The 14,019-nt window shown below is 37.8% G+C and overlaps 1 protein-coding gene across 9 annotated transcripts in view; it reads right to left on the reverse strand.

Annotated features, from left to right (window-relative positions):
- The window catches only part of BICD1 (BICD cargo adaptor 1), a 236,096-nt gene that overhangs the window by 162,916 nt on the left and 59,161 nt on the right, over positions 1-14,019 (reverse strand). The window lies entirely within an intron of this gene.

Genomic DNA, 14,019 nt, shown 5'->3' on the forward strand with positions numbered 1-14,019 from the left:
AAATTAAAGAAAAAATGTAAATCAATTCTTTGTTCACATATTTATATTTCTACAGTAGAACTGTTCATGTACATTAGCCATTTGGGGGGGTATGTTGTATTTGGACACTTCGCTACAAAATGTACATCACTCCAGTAAATGTGTATCATTAAATAAACCCAGAAAGCAAGGTTATATTGATAAGCATAGGGTAACACAAAACTATGGAACCACAAAATCTCAGTATCTTACTTAACACAACAAAGTTTCACTTGTTCTAACCTATAGTTCAAAGTAGATGTTTCTGCACAGATGGTTCTCCTGGATACTGCCTCTGAACAGTCATTTGAAGAGACAGACTCCTCTGTATTCACCTAGTCAATATTGAGAGAGAGAGGAAATGGATTTTGTCAGATGTGTGGGAGCTAAGTCCAAACATGCCACACGCCAGTTCTTCCCATAATCTCCTGGCCCCACACATATGTAAAGGGGTTGGGAAAGGTTATCTTCCAATAGACCGAGGAAGAAAATAAAATGAGGTGGTGAGTACACAGGGTTATCTGTGCCATAGAAGTCAGCAACATTCAGATCTTATCACATAAACAGATGAGAACTTATTTACAGCAAGTCTCAAGATTTCATAACTGTAATAGACTATGTCCTTATCCAAAAGTATTCATTGCCCCTCACCATGGAATAATTATACATCCCTGACCTACTGACATCAAGCCTCACTGTTCCTCTCTGTAGGACCTCACATCCCCAGAGTGTTCATCTGACTGGGTTTGGAAATGTGTGAGGTATGACCTGCATCCCTTTCAAGCAGAAGCGTTCAGATGTGTCATGTTCCCACCTTTTTTCTCCCTCAGAGAGGGACTGCTCCTGCAGTTCATGTCTCAGAATGACATTGACATATTAATAGAGTTAAATTTCCTGCAATGGAGGTACAGCATGAGAGTTAAACCTGTGTTGTTTCAAGTCTCTAAAATGCTGAAGCTTGAAGAAAATTTAATGGGTTCATAAACTTTTCACACAACAATGAAAATCAAAAAATCAAGAGGATTTAGCTATATAATTTAGCTATTTCCAAAGTTTCAGACAAAAGGAGTCTTACAGCAAAAGGATTTTTATCATTCACATTTTGCTTTTCTAAAATCTAAGTCTCTTTGCTGCTATTTTAAGCAAATTCTCCTTAGGTATTCACCTAGGATGGAAAACAATCATATTTCATATAATACTTTAGTTACAGTCAATTACTGATTATTCAAGGCCACAGAGTAGCAAGAGATCAGTGTACAGTGTACCATGAAATCAAATCAATAAATATGTTTTCTCCACGCAAGGCACTGCACTAGATACCATCAGAGTGGCTCAGATGGTAAAGCGTCAGCCAGCAGTGTGGGAGACCCAGGTTCAATCCCTGGGTCAGGAAGATCTGCTAGAGAAGGAAATGGCAACCCACTCCAGTATTCTTGCCTGGAAAATCCCATGGATAGAGGAGCCTGGTAGGCTATAGTCCATGAGGTTGCAGAGTAGGACATGACTGAGTGACTTCACTTTACAAGAACCTAAAATGTCAGCTTTCTTTACAACTAATAGCAAAACGGCCTCAAAGCCTGTAGAAAGACAGAAAATAAGAAAATCAACACAGATCTTTTTCAAATCCATTGAACAAATAAAGCTCTGTGGATGATAGCCATCAAATTTCATGATAAATTATAATAATACTTCTAATTCTCCTTCATTTCCAACCTTTTGGTTTTCTCAAAACAATTCTAAAACTTCTCATGAATGGAAATACTACAAATCTCATGTATTTTCTATGCAAAGTGCCAGAGAGTGGGGACCGCAAAGATCCTTTTCTTTGGGAATGAATCATCTGCTTAGGACAGAAATTTACATAAATAAAAACTGGAAAACTATAATACAGAATGTAATTGTCTGTACCTTAGGAAATTGAGTTTTTCTCCTTCCCATAAAATCATAAGGGTATATTCAGATATTCACCACCAACCTCTTTGAACCTGGGTTTCCCTGGTGGCTCAGCTGGTAAAGAATCCACCTGCAATGTGCGAGACCTGGGTTTGATCCCTGGGTTGGGAAGATCCCCTGGAGAAGGAAATGGCTATCCACTCCAGTATTCTGGCCTGGAGAATTCTCTGGACTACAGTCAATAGGGTCGCAAAGAGGGGGACACGACTGAGAGACTTTCATTTTCAATAACTTTTCTTTGAACCTGATTGTTAATGTACAGTTTCCTCTTGTACGCTGATATTTTTAAATTCTCCTTTATTTGGAATGGAATAAGTTTAAGTAGATCTAACAAGCATACACTGGCAATTTTTCATTTGCAGCAGCTAATTAAAAACATCTGCAACATTAGTCTTTGTAAACAGAATGCATCTTAGAGCAATTACTATCATAATTCCACCAGACTCCAGGGTCTTACAGTACAGAAACATCAGCAAATACCTCTTCCCCTGCAATCTGCTGCAGGGACTTCTAGCTTTGCTTTTGTTTTGGCTAAATTGATGAAGTACAAAAAAATGTAAAGAGACAAATTTAATGACACTAAGTCTGACTCTTTGTGACCCCAAGGACTGTAACCCTCGAGGCTCCTCTGTCCATGGAATTCTCCAGGCAAGAATACTAGAGTGGGTTGCATTCCCTTCTCCAGGGAATCTTCCCGACCCAGGGATCAAACCTGGGCCTCCCAAATTACAGGCAGATTCTTCACCATCTGAGCCACCAGGAAAGCCCAAAATTACATTGGTCAGTGTCTTTTTTTCTGTTAGAATTATAACAAGTACATCCCAAATCCCAATAATAAGCAAAATTTGCTAAGAAAATGGAATTATGTTCCAAAAGCCAGTAAGTAAAAACTATTCTCTTTATAATTAGCTTAGCTGACTTTGAAAATGTGCTAAAGCATAATCCTTCCTATAATGCATAAGATAACCAGCTGTCGTGTTGCATTTATATGCATAAAATGAAGGGCTCCTAATAGTAACTTCAAATGATTTCAAATGTTAATTAGAAAAAAAAAATCAAGTCTAAAAATAATTCTTTTCATTTTATAGCCAGAATGACTATACACCATGGCAGAGGATGAGATGGTTAGATAGCATCACCGACTCAATGGACATGAATTTGAGTAAACTCTGGAGAGATGTGCTGCAGTACCCTGGATTGCAAAGAGTCAGACACAATTTAGCGACTGAACACATACACACAGCATTCAATTTGACAAATTAATAAAAAGTGGAATCTTTCATAAACAGCTCTTTAGTTCTTTTATACACCTGTTCAAATGCCAAAAATATTTCTAAATTCACTTCTGATTCTACTGTGAAAGATAATATTTGAACTTCTGGGTAAAGATGGATTAGAAACATTTTTTTTCTACCTCCTGAAACTCCTCTAAAGCTACAGTAGAAAAAATTTTTAAATGTGTATGTATATATAGATACATATATACACACACAAATATAAAAGAATGTGATAGGAAACAACAGCAACAATCTGTTAAAAGCTGGGATACACAGGAATGAGGAGTCACTGACATCCCAGACTGAGGAAGCAAATATCTCTTAATAACATTATGGTAAGGATTACATGAGATAATGGAGGTTAAAAAAATGTGCTCAATAAATGCAGTTCTATTATTAATGAAATGTTTATAAGCAGTGACCTTTTGGAAGATGGCATGATACTTGATTTAGCAGGACGCTTAGGAGGAAAATGTAACTTCTTGATATTGGTTGTGAATTACAGAAGGAAAGGCTCTATTATAGACTCCTCTAGGGGACTGTGTACCTGCGGCAGGATGAGGGTAACCTTGCGTAGGAAACCCTTTGCAGAAGGGAATGAAGAGCCCCAAGGGAAAAGTATCTTTGGAAATCTGATAAAGTTCAGAAACAAAAAATATGACCACAGGAATGATTAAGAGAAGGGCCTCACTCCAGAATTATAAGTAGATGTATACCAGGTACCTATTTTAAGGCATCTGAGTCCCTTTTTAGATGGACAGCTGAGTGCAGCTGGCGCTTTTCCAGAAGACATCAGAGAAGACACCCACACATCCACGAGGAAGGTGGGAAAGCAGACCTGGAAGACAAATCTCAGTGGGTGACCTCAAGGTCCAGACAGAAATCCTCAGGGTTCTCAGCTATCAGGCCAAACTGATGGCTCTGACGCGGCTGAAGCCCACATCTGGACATCACCAGCTGTGCTCTGAATAAGGGAAAGGATGAATTTGGAAAGATATTCTGGTTTGGGCTCAGTGAATATACAGGGCTTTGCTTCTTTGTCTGGTAGAGGGGAATCCTCCACTTTAGGTTTCCCTTTACTCCTACTACAAAAATATGGATTACTTTAGCCTAATACACAAACTGCATATATACATATATTTAAAAAAAGCAGTATTATAGCTATTAAAATATTTTGCTTATTTTCCTAGTTTTAGTATCAAGAAAATGGAAATTTAAATTCCTTTACTATTTAACCTACTGTTGGGATTCAGTACATGCTATCTGAAAATATGGTACCTTGGTATATAAAATATTTTAGGATAAAGGAGTTTGAGAAAATGACAGAGGCAGGGAAGGTCATAAAACCTTCATGTGAGACATGCCCTTCTTACATGGGTGGAAAGGCACATCCTTCATTCTGGACACAGAGGGACCCAGAAGAATCCAAAGCAACAGTCCTTGCTGTTTCCCCCAGCTTACTTCAGTAATCTCATACTCTGACCCACCATATTTCTCCACAAATGTTTACACTTCATCAGACTTACTCAAAATACCTGAGTATTATAAAAAATACTCAGGTATAATAGTTTCTTCGGGTCTTCACTTCCTGATAAACATATCACATAAAATATATGTTAAATAAATTTGTATTCTTTTCTCCTGTTAACCTGTCTTTGTTAGTTTAATTTTCAGACCCTGTCAGGGACCCTAAGAGAGTCGAGGAGAGCTTCTTTTACTCCTGTACTATCCTATCATTAGATTTTAAGCACTGGCACAAATAGAAAGAAAAATAATTTACTTCAAAATATGTTTTACTTATGTTAAGAAGGGGTCAATATTTTCTGTTAGCTTTAACTTTACTTAATATGGATTGATAAATACATCAATAACACAAAGTTTTTATCTTGCAATGCACACATCATTTAGAAATTGCTTTTATCATTTATTTAAAATGTAAGTATTTTCTTGGAATTGTTTCTGGTGGAAATGTCATCTGGAATCTTGTGTAAATGGGTTTCTCTGCAGAATTGCTTTATCACTTGAGGTGTGGCCTGCAGTTTCTATAAAGGCATAAACAGATTACACAGAAAAACACAAAGCACAGTCCATTCGCTTGTGGAGTAATCCCTCTTAAAGAATTATTTACTTTTCAGTGGGCTTAAAATAGCTATGAAGTACTTCGCATTCTACTGGTTAATATTTTACACTCTCCAAAGCTTATTCCTGTCATATGCGGAAAGAAGTGGCTGCTTTCTGTTACAAATGGTGTGTTGCTTTATCTAAGCAACAACGATTTTAGTGGAAATGAAGCCCCTTACACACAATGGAAGACAAAGCCTCACCCATCCCAGGGGAAAGGTATTGAATTGAGTGACCCCCAGATGCCAGCCTGCAGTGCTCCAGGACAATCACCGCAGTAATAGAGCAACTCCCTACATCAGCAGTGGGGAGGGCTACCTGATTTTTACCAACCTGGCCAGTTCCCAGGCTTCTGCACAGATGTGGAGACTACTGAGAACCAATCAGGGCTTCCCCAAGGCTGCAAGTGGTAAAGAACCCGCCTGCCAATGCAGGAGATGTAAGAGACACAAGTTTGATCCCTGGGTCAGGAAGATTCTCCTGGAGAAGGGCACGTCAATCCATTCCACTATTCTTGTCTGGAGAATCCCTTGGACAGAGAAGCCTGGGAGCCCTGGTCCACAGACTCGCAAAGTGTTGGACAAGATTGAATCGACTTAGCACACATGCACGAGAACCAAACCTGCCTGACTTCTTAATATTTTGAAGTCAAGAGATTCATGCTTTTGTGGTCTGTCTACTAGACAGTATATCCTGGAGTATCTCCAGCTTGACTCAAACTGAAGTTAATCAAATTTAAATAAAATCTAATCTTAAATTTCTATAAATCAGGGGTTGATTTGCTGACCTGGCAAACAGATTAGTTCCATTTAACCCTGGTCCTGCCCTATGTCACCTTTCTGTCCTTTTCCCAGGAACTGAACCTTAAGTCCCAGTGAGAACTGCAGTCAAGACTTATAGTCACAACAGGCAGACAGCCAGCACTGCAGTCAGTGGATAATACTTTCACCATGACCTGCTCTTTTTAAAGCTCCTGCTTTGATCTCTTTGATGCTGAGCCCATTCTCTCATTTAGGCTGTGTGCAATGGTGATCTCTTGATACTATGAATCAGAATTGCTCTGAGCTACGATAGTGACACACAGGAGTTATTCTTCCCCTCAATCAGCCTTATAGACAAATTAAAGATATGACTAAATCTAAATGACTAAATGAAATTACAGCTATACCAGGAAGAGTATAATTCAGGTAATACAGACTACAAGTGGTTTAGTAGTTCATATCCCTAGAAATAACTTTTATGCATTTTTTCTATAAAATTAAACAACAAACCAAAAAATGCCCACCATCACAAACCCCATTAGCATATATATATATATGTCTACTTTGTAGACTGGGTCATCATATGTATACACTTCTGCAGTCTGAATTTTCATTTGATACACATTCTAAATACATCTATATCATTATTTCTAACAGCTGCAAATAACTTCACTAATCATTGATGCTATTTCCAAATTTTTACCATTATATGAAGTTATTTTACATAAATATTTAGACTCTCTTAAAATCACTTTTTTTTCCAGTATATTTTCACTCGCTTCCCTTAAATAAAAACTCAACTCCTTCCATCTTCTCCTTAGCCATCCTCACTCCTCCAGCCAGAAAACCAGGGTTAGCATCCCAATGGACAGGTTTGAATCTTTTCCCTTGCTTGTAAGACTGTAAACACTCACCTACAAATTGGCACTTGCCATCTACCTCCACAAGGATCCAATTAAGAGCCACTGCAGCTGCTGACCTTCAACACCCCCTGAAAGGAGTTCCGGGTAGAGATCAGGAATGAGGCACTCTGTGCTCTGGGAAATACTGGCAGAAATACTGGCAGGCCTTCAGCTAGTTAGATATTTTCAGGAGACTATGAGCCCAATTCTTAACATCTCTTAGTATCTAGAAAAGCACTAAAATCCTTCAGTGGCGTCTGCTCCTCATGACTAGCATTAACTTTCACAAGGCTAGCAGAAACCTTCTGCAAAAAGATGTGTGCCTGACTGCATGCACTCCCCCTTTACCAAAATTACATATACACTGACCTTTCCTCCTATCTCTTTGGAGCAGTTTCTCAGAGCTACCTGAAATGCTGTCTCCTTGGCTACAATCCTCAGCTCCGTTCAGTCACTCAGTTGTGTCCGACTCTTTGCAATCTCATGCACTGCAGCACGCCAGGCTTCCCTGTCCATCACCAACTCCTGAAGGTCACTCAAACTCATGTCCATCAAGTCGGTGATGCCATCCAACCATCTCATCCTCTGTTGTCCCCTTCTCCTCGTGCCTTCAATCATTCCCAGAATCAGGGTCTTTTCAAATGAGTCAGTTCTTTGTATCAGGTGGCCAAAGTATCTGAGCTTCAGCTTCAGCATCAGTATTTCCAGTGAATATTCAGGATTGATTTCCTTGAGGATTGACTGGTTTGATTTCCATGCACTCCAAGGGACTCTCAAGAGTCTTCTCCAACACCACAGTTCAAAAGCATCAATTCTTTGGCACTCAGTTTTCTTTATAGTCCAACTTTCACATCCATACATGACTACTGGAAAAACCATAGCTGTGACTAGATGGACCTTTGTTGGCAAAGTAATGTCTCTGCTTTTTAATGTGCTTGCTGTCTAGGTTTGTCATAGCTTTTCTTCCAAGGAGCAAGTGTCTTTTAATTTCATGGCTGCAGTCACCATCTGCAGTGATTTTGGAGCCCCCCAAAATAAAGTCTGTCATTGTTTCCATTGTTTCCCCATCTATTGGCCATGAAGTGGTGGGACCAGATGCCATGATCTTAGTTTTCTGAATGTTGAGTTTGAAGCCAGCTTTTTCACTCTCCTCCTTCACTTTCATCAAGAGACTCTTCAATTCTTCACTTTCTGCCATAAGGTGGTGTCATCTGCATATCTGAGGTTATTGATATTTCTCCCAGCAATCTTGATTTCAGCTTGTCCTCATTCTGCCCCAAATAAGACTTAGCTCAGTTAAATGCACTCTCATGTGTATTTTTTCACTCAACAAAACAAATGCATATTAATGCTTGTCTTATAAAATTTGTTTTATATTATGTACATTTTTTAAAAATGTACATAGCATATTGACTCAGCAACTTGTTTATTTCACTAAAAAATAAATCCTAGGGGGTTTCCCTGGTGACTCAGTGGTAAAGATCCACCTGCCATTGCAGGAGACATGAGTCCGAACCCTGGTCCAGGAAGATCCCACATGTCAAGGAGAAACTAGGCCCATGCACCACAACTCTTGAGGCTATGCTCTAGACCTGTGAGCCACAACTATTGCGTGCTTGTGCTGTAACTACTGAAGCCCTCAAGCCCTGAGCGCATGCTCAGCAACAAGAGAAGCCACTGCAGTGAGAAGCTTGTGGACCTCAGCTAGAGAGTGGCCTCTGCTCTTCACAACTGCAGAAACCCTATGCAGCACAAAGACCCAGTACAGCCAAAAATAAAATAAATAAACTTAAAAAAATACTCAGAAACTATTCCTATTCAATAAAGATCTAGCTCATTCTTTTTATTACCTGTATAAATTCCATGGTATAGATTTTATTCAACCATTCTCTTACTGATGGGCTTTAGATATTTTTTAATCCTTGACATTAAGAAAAATAACATAAAATTGACTTTGCATACATACACTTGAATCCTGGCACTTTTATTTGTTTAGGATAGATCCTTTTTTTTAAACTGTAAGAAGTTTTATTTTATTGGAATAATGTGAACAGAAAAAACTACCCATAATATTAATATTGAAGAATATAAAATTTAGCTGGAGTTTTAATCCAAACATTACTATTTCTACTGTTACTGAATACATTAAATCTAAATAAATAGAAATCTAATATGTTAAAGGGGAGAAAATGCACAGTTTAAGAAAAATATACAATGTTAAAGAAAGAGAATTGTAGAAAATAAAGAACATGCCATCTTTAAATTACTCTTACTTAAAAAGTATGAAAAATAAAGCATTTTTTCTTTCATATTGTAAAACATTTTTATTAGAAGCCAGGAGCATACAATACAAGAAACTTTTATGTACATGTAGGAAACTTTAAACTTATAAACATTAATGACTTCTTTACAAAACAAATATCTCATTAACTCTTGGACTTATCCATTTTGGAAGACCATTATCATTTCTATTATAAATTTCTTAAAAGATGCCACTCTTTAATACTTACTTCACTCATTCTCCTTATTCTGTTTATTGCTATACAAAACCCTAGTGTTTATTACACTATAAAAATAGTGACCTGATAATTAGAATTTTAGTATAATGTTATTTCAAAACAATCAAAAGCCTGGATATGTAGTGTCACTTTATATGCTAATCAGAGGTAGCATTAATTATTTAAGAACTAAATGTTCTGATTTTAAGACTGTCTCACTCACTCCTAATATCAAATTCAACTCTTACATGGCATACAATTCATGAACAATATAAAGCTACTCCAACATAAACAAAAACTATGATTATTAGATCACAGATCTTAGACATATGATCTAATAATTGCATATATGATTAGTTTTTAACTATTTCCCAGATAGCTTTCCCAAAAGGCTGTAGTAATTCACATTCCCTCCAGTAAATATTAGTGTGTTCTCTTCTTAAATTCTCACCAGCACCAGGTATCATCACTCTCTTTGCTAATCTGACAGATAAACAATAGTATTTCAACATTACTTTAATACACATTTTCTTACTAAAACTAAGGCTGAGCCTCTTTTCATGTTTGTTGGTCATTTAGATTTCCTCTTCTGTAGAATCCTATTCCTATTTTTTTGTCTTCTGTAAGATTTATTTCAGGAACGCTAATATAGTTCATTTTCAGGAAATCTACTAACATAATGTACTATATTAACAAAAAGAGAAGAGACACAAAGGAAGACACTGAGAGATTCCCACAATATTTTGGTAAAACTCAGCAGTTAGGAAAAATAGGGAAAGCTTAAAAATATAAATATGATAAAGACAATTTACCAAACGCAAACATCATACCAAATGACGCATCAAAACCATATCCACTAAAATCAGCAACAAAACAAGAATGACAAATATTGTCATTATGACTGAATTTTTAAGAGGTTCTATATAAGAAAATAAATACACAGTTGTTGTTCAGTCATTTGATCGTGTCCAACTCTTTGCTACCCCATGGACTGCAACACACCAGGCTTCCCTGCCCTTTACCATCTCTCGGAGTTTACTCAAACTCAAGTCCAATGAGTCAGTGATGCCATCCAACCATCTCATCCTCTGTTGTCCGCTTCTCCTCTTGCCCTCAATCTTTTGTAGCATCAGAGTCTTTTCCAATGAGTCAGATCTTTGCATCAGGTGACCAAAGTATTGGAGCTTCAGCTTCAGCACCAGTCCTTCCAATGAATATTCAGGGTTGATTTCCTTTTGGATTGACTGGTTTGATCTTGCTGCCCAAGGGACTATCAAGAGATCTCCAGCACCACAGCTAGAAGGCATCAATTCTTCGGCACTCAGTCTTTTTCATTGTCCAGCTCTCACATCCAAACGGACTTCCCTGTTGGCTCAGATGGTAAAGAATCTGCCTGCAATGTGAGAAACCCAGGTTCAATCACTGGGTCAGGAAGATCTGGAGAAGGGAATGGCTTCTCACTCCAGTATTCTTTCCTGGAGAATTCCATGGACAGGGGAGCCTGGCAGACTACAGTCCATGGGGTTGCAAAGAGTCAGACACGACTGAACAACTAACACTTTCATTTTCACATCCATACATTACTAGCTTTGACTATATGGACCTTTGTAGGTAAATATTCAGTAAAATAACATAAAAAATAAAATTATATATCAGGAAACTGTACAATTATTTAGAAAACCAAAGACATGGTATTTCAAAAACAGTGATCCTTTTTGTAAATTAATTTTCATTGGAAGATAATTGCTTTACAATATTGTGATGGTTTTTGCCATACATCAACATGAATTGGTCACAGGTATACATGTGTCTCCCCCATTCCAAACTCCCCTCCACCGCCCTCTCTACCCTATCCATCTGGGTTGTACCAGAGCACCAGCTTTGGGTACCCTGCTTCATGCATTGAATTTTCAATGGTCTTCTAGTTTACATATGGTAAAGTACATGTTTTAATGCTACTCTCTCACATCATCCCACCCTTGCCTTCTCCTACTGAGTCCAAAAGTCTCTTATTTGCAACTGTCTCCTTTGCTGCCCTGCATGTAGGATTGTCAGTACCGCCCTTCTAAATTCCATATATATGCATTAATATACAGTATTTGTCTTTCTCTCTCTGACTTACTTCACTCTGTAAAATAGGCTCTAGGTTCATCCACCTCATTATTTATTAAAAAAAAATTTTTTTTTATTAGTTGGAGGCTAATTATTTCACATTTCAGTGGGTTTTGTCATACATTGCCATGAATCAGCCATGGAGTTACACGTATTCCCCATCCCAATCCCCCCTCCCACCTCCCTCTCCACTCGACTCCTCTGGGTCCTCCCAGTGCACCAGGCCTGAGCACTTGTCTCATGCATCCCACCTGGGCTGGTGATCTGTTTCACTATAGATAATATACATGCTGTTCTTTTGAAACATCCCACCCTCACCTTCTCCCACAGAGTTCAAAAGTCTGTTCTGTACTTCTGTGTCTCTTTTTCTGTTTTGCATATAGGGTTATCGTTACCATCTTTCTAAATTCTATATATATGCGTTAGTATGCTGTAATGTTCTTCATCTTTCTGGCTTACTTCACTCTGTATAATGGGCTCCAGTTTCATCCATCTCATTAGAACTGATTCAAATGAATTATTTTTAATGGCTGAGTAATATTTCATGGTGTATATGTACCACAGCTTCCTTATCCATTCATCTGCTGATGGGCATCTAGGTTGCTTCCATGTCCTGGCTATTATAAACAGTGCTGCAATGAACATTGGGGTGCACGTGTCTCTTTCAGATCTGGTCTCCTCAGTGTGTATGCCCAGAAGTGGTATTGCTGAGTCATATGGTAGTTCTATTTCCAGTTTTTTAAGAAATCTCCACACTGTTTTCCATAGTGCATCCACCTCATTAGAACTGACTCAAATGCATTCCTTTTTACAACTGAGAATCCCAACCACAACTTCCTTATCCATTCATCTTTTGATGACATCTAGGTGGTTTCCATGTCCTAGCTATTGTAAAGAGTGTTGGAATGAACGTTGGGATACATGTGTCTCTTTCAATTCTGGTTTCCTTAGGGTGTATGCACAGCAGTGGGATTGCTGGGTTGTATGGCAAAAAACTGTGATTCTTGTAGAATTTTGTAAAGTGACTTAATGTCACATACATATCAGTAGATACCATACAACTGTCTAATGACCTAGAAGTTACACTCTTGCCTATTTACAAAAGAAAAATAAAATCATGACCATCAAAAGACTTATACAAGAATGCTTCATAGTATCTTTGTTCCTAATAACTATAAACTAAGGTCCATCAATAGGTAGACTGATAAACAAAATGTGATGCATTCGTAAACGGAAATACTCTCAGCAGTAAAAAAGAACTACTGAGATAAACACAGTAATACTGATGAACCTCAAAAACCTTATGTTAAGTGAAAGAAGTCATCACAAAAGAGCAGATCTCTATGAGCTGGTTTATACGATATTCTAGAGTAGATAATATCAATCTATAATGACAGGAATAGAGACAGTAATTACATCTGAGGGGCAAGAGACAAGGGGACTTTCTAAATGATGGGCATGTTCCATATCTTGAGTGACATAGTGGTCACTGAATTGTACACTTAAGATCTGAGTACTGTGGCATGTAAACTATACCTCTATGCAAATAATATCTCAATCATACATTAATAAAATTGGGAGGAAAAAGTTAAAGCAGAAACTGAAAAACTTTGGTATTCCATATAAAATAGTATAGTCACTTTGGAAAACAGTTTGGTAGTTTCTCAAAAACCAGAAAATGAACTAGCAATTCTATTTCAAGGTACCTATCCAAGACAAAGGAAAACATGTCTACAAAAAGACTTGTATGTGATATTCATATCAGGATTGTTCACAATAACCAGAAAGTGGAAACAATCCAACGATCCAACAACTAGTGAATGAATAGGCAAAATGTGTTATATCCTTTCAATAGAATATTTTTAGCAACAAAGGAAGAAAGTACTGCTACAACACATGCTACAACATGGATGAACCTTAGTTAACATTATGCTAAGTGAAAGAAGCCAGTCACAAATATCACATATTATATGATCCCATTTATATGAAATGCCCAGAAAAGGCAAACCCAAGGAAACAAACCCCCATGACTTGGCGGTAAAGAATCTGCCTGTAATGCAGAAGCTGCAGGACATGCGGGTTTGATTCCTGGGTGTTACAGATCCCCTGGAGGAGGAAATGGCAACCCATTCCAGTATTTTTGCTGGGAAAATCCCATGGACAGAGAAGCCTGGTGGGCTATAGTCCATAGGGTGGCAAAGAGTCAGACACGACTGAGAACACAAGGCAAAATATATATAAATATTCAATAGAGAAATAGTATACTAGGAAAAACTGTTTTTGAGACAAAGTTATAATATTCATAATTGACAAAGAACATCTATGAATTATGGGGGAAAACAATGAAATACCCAAAGGAAAAATGTGATGATGCCTT

This window comes from Muntiacus reevesi, chromosome 1 (assembly GCF_963930625.1).
Source record: "Muntiacus reevesi chromosome 1, mMunRee1.1, whole genome shotgun sequence".
NCBI classification, from domain to species: domain Eukaryota; kingdom Metazoa; phylum Chordata; class Mammalia; order Artiodactyla; family Cervidae; genus Muntiacus; species Muntiacus reevesi.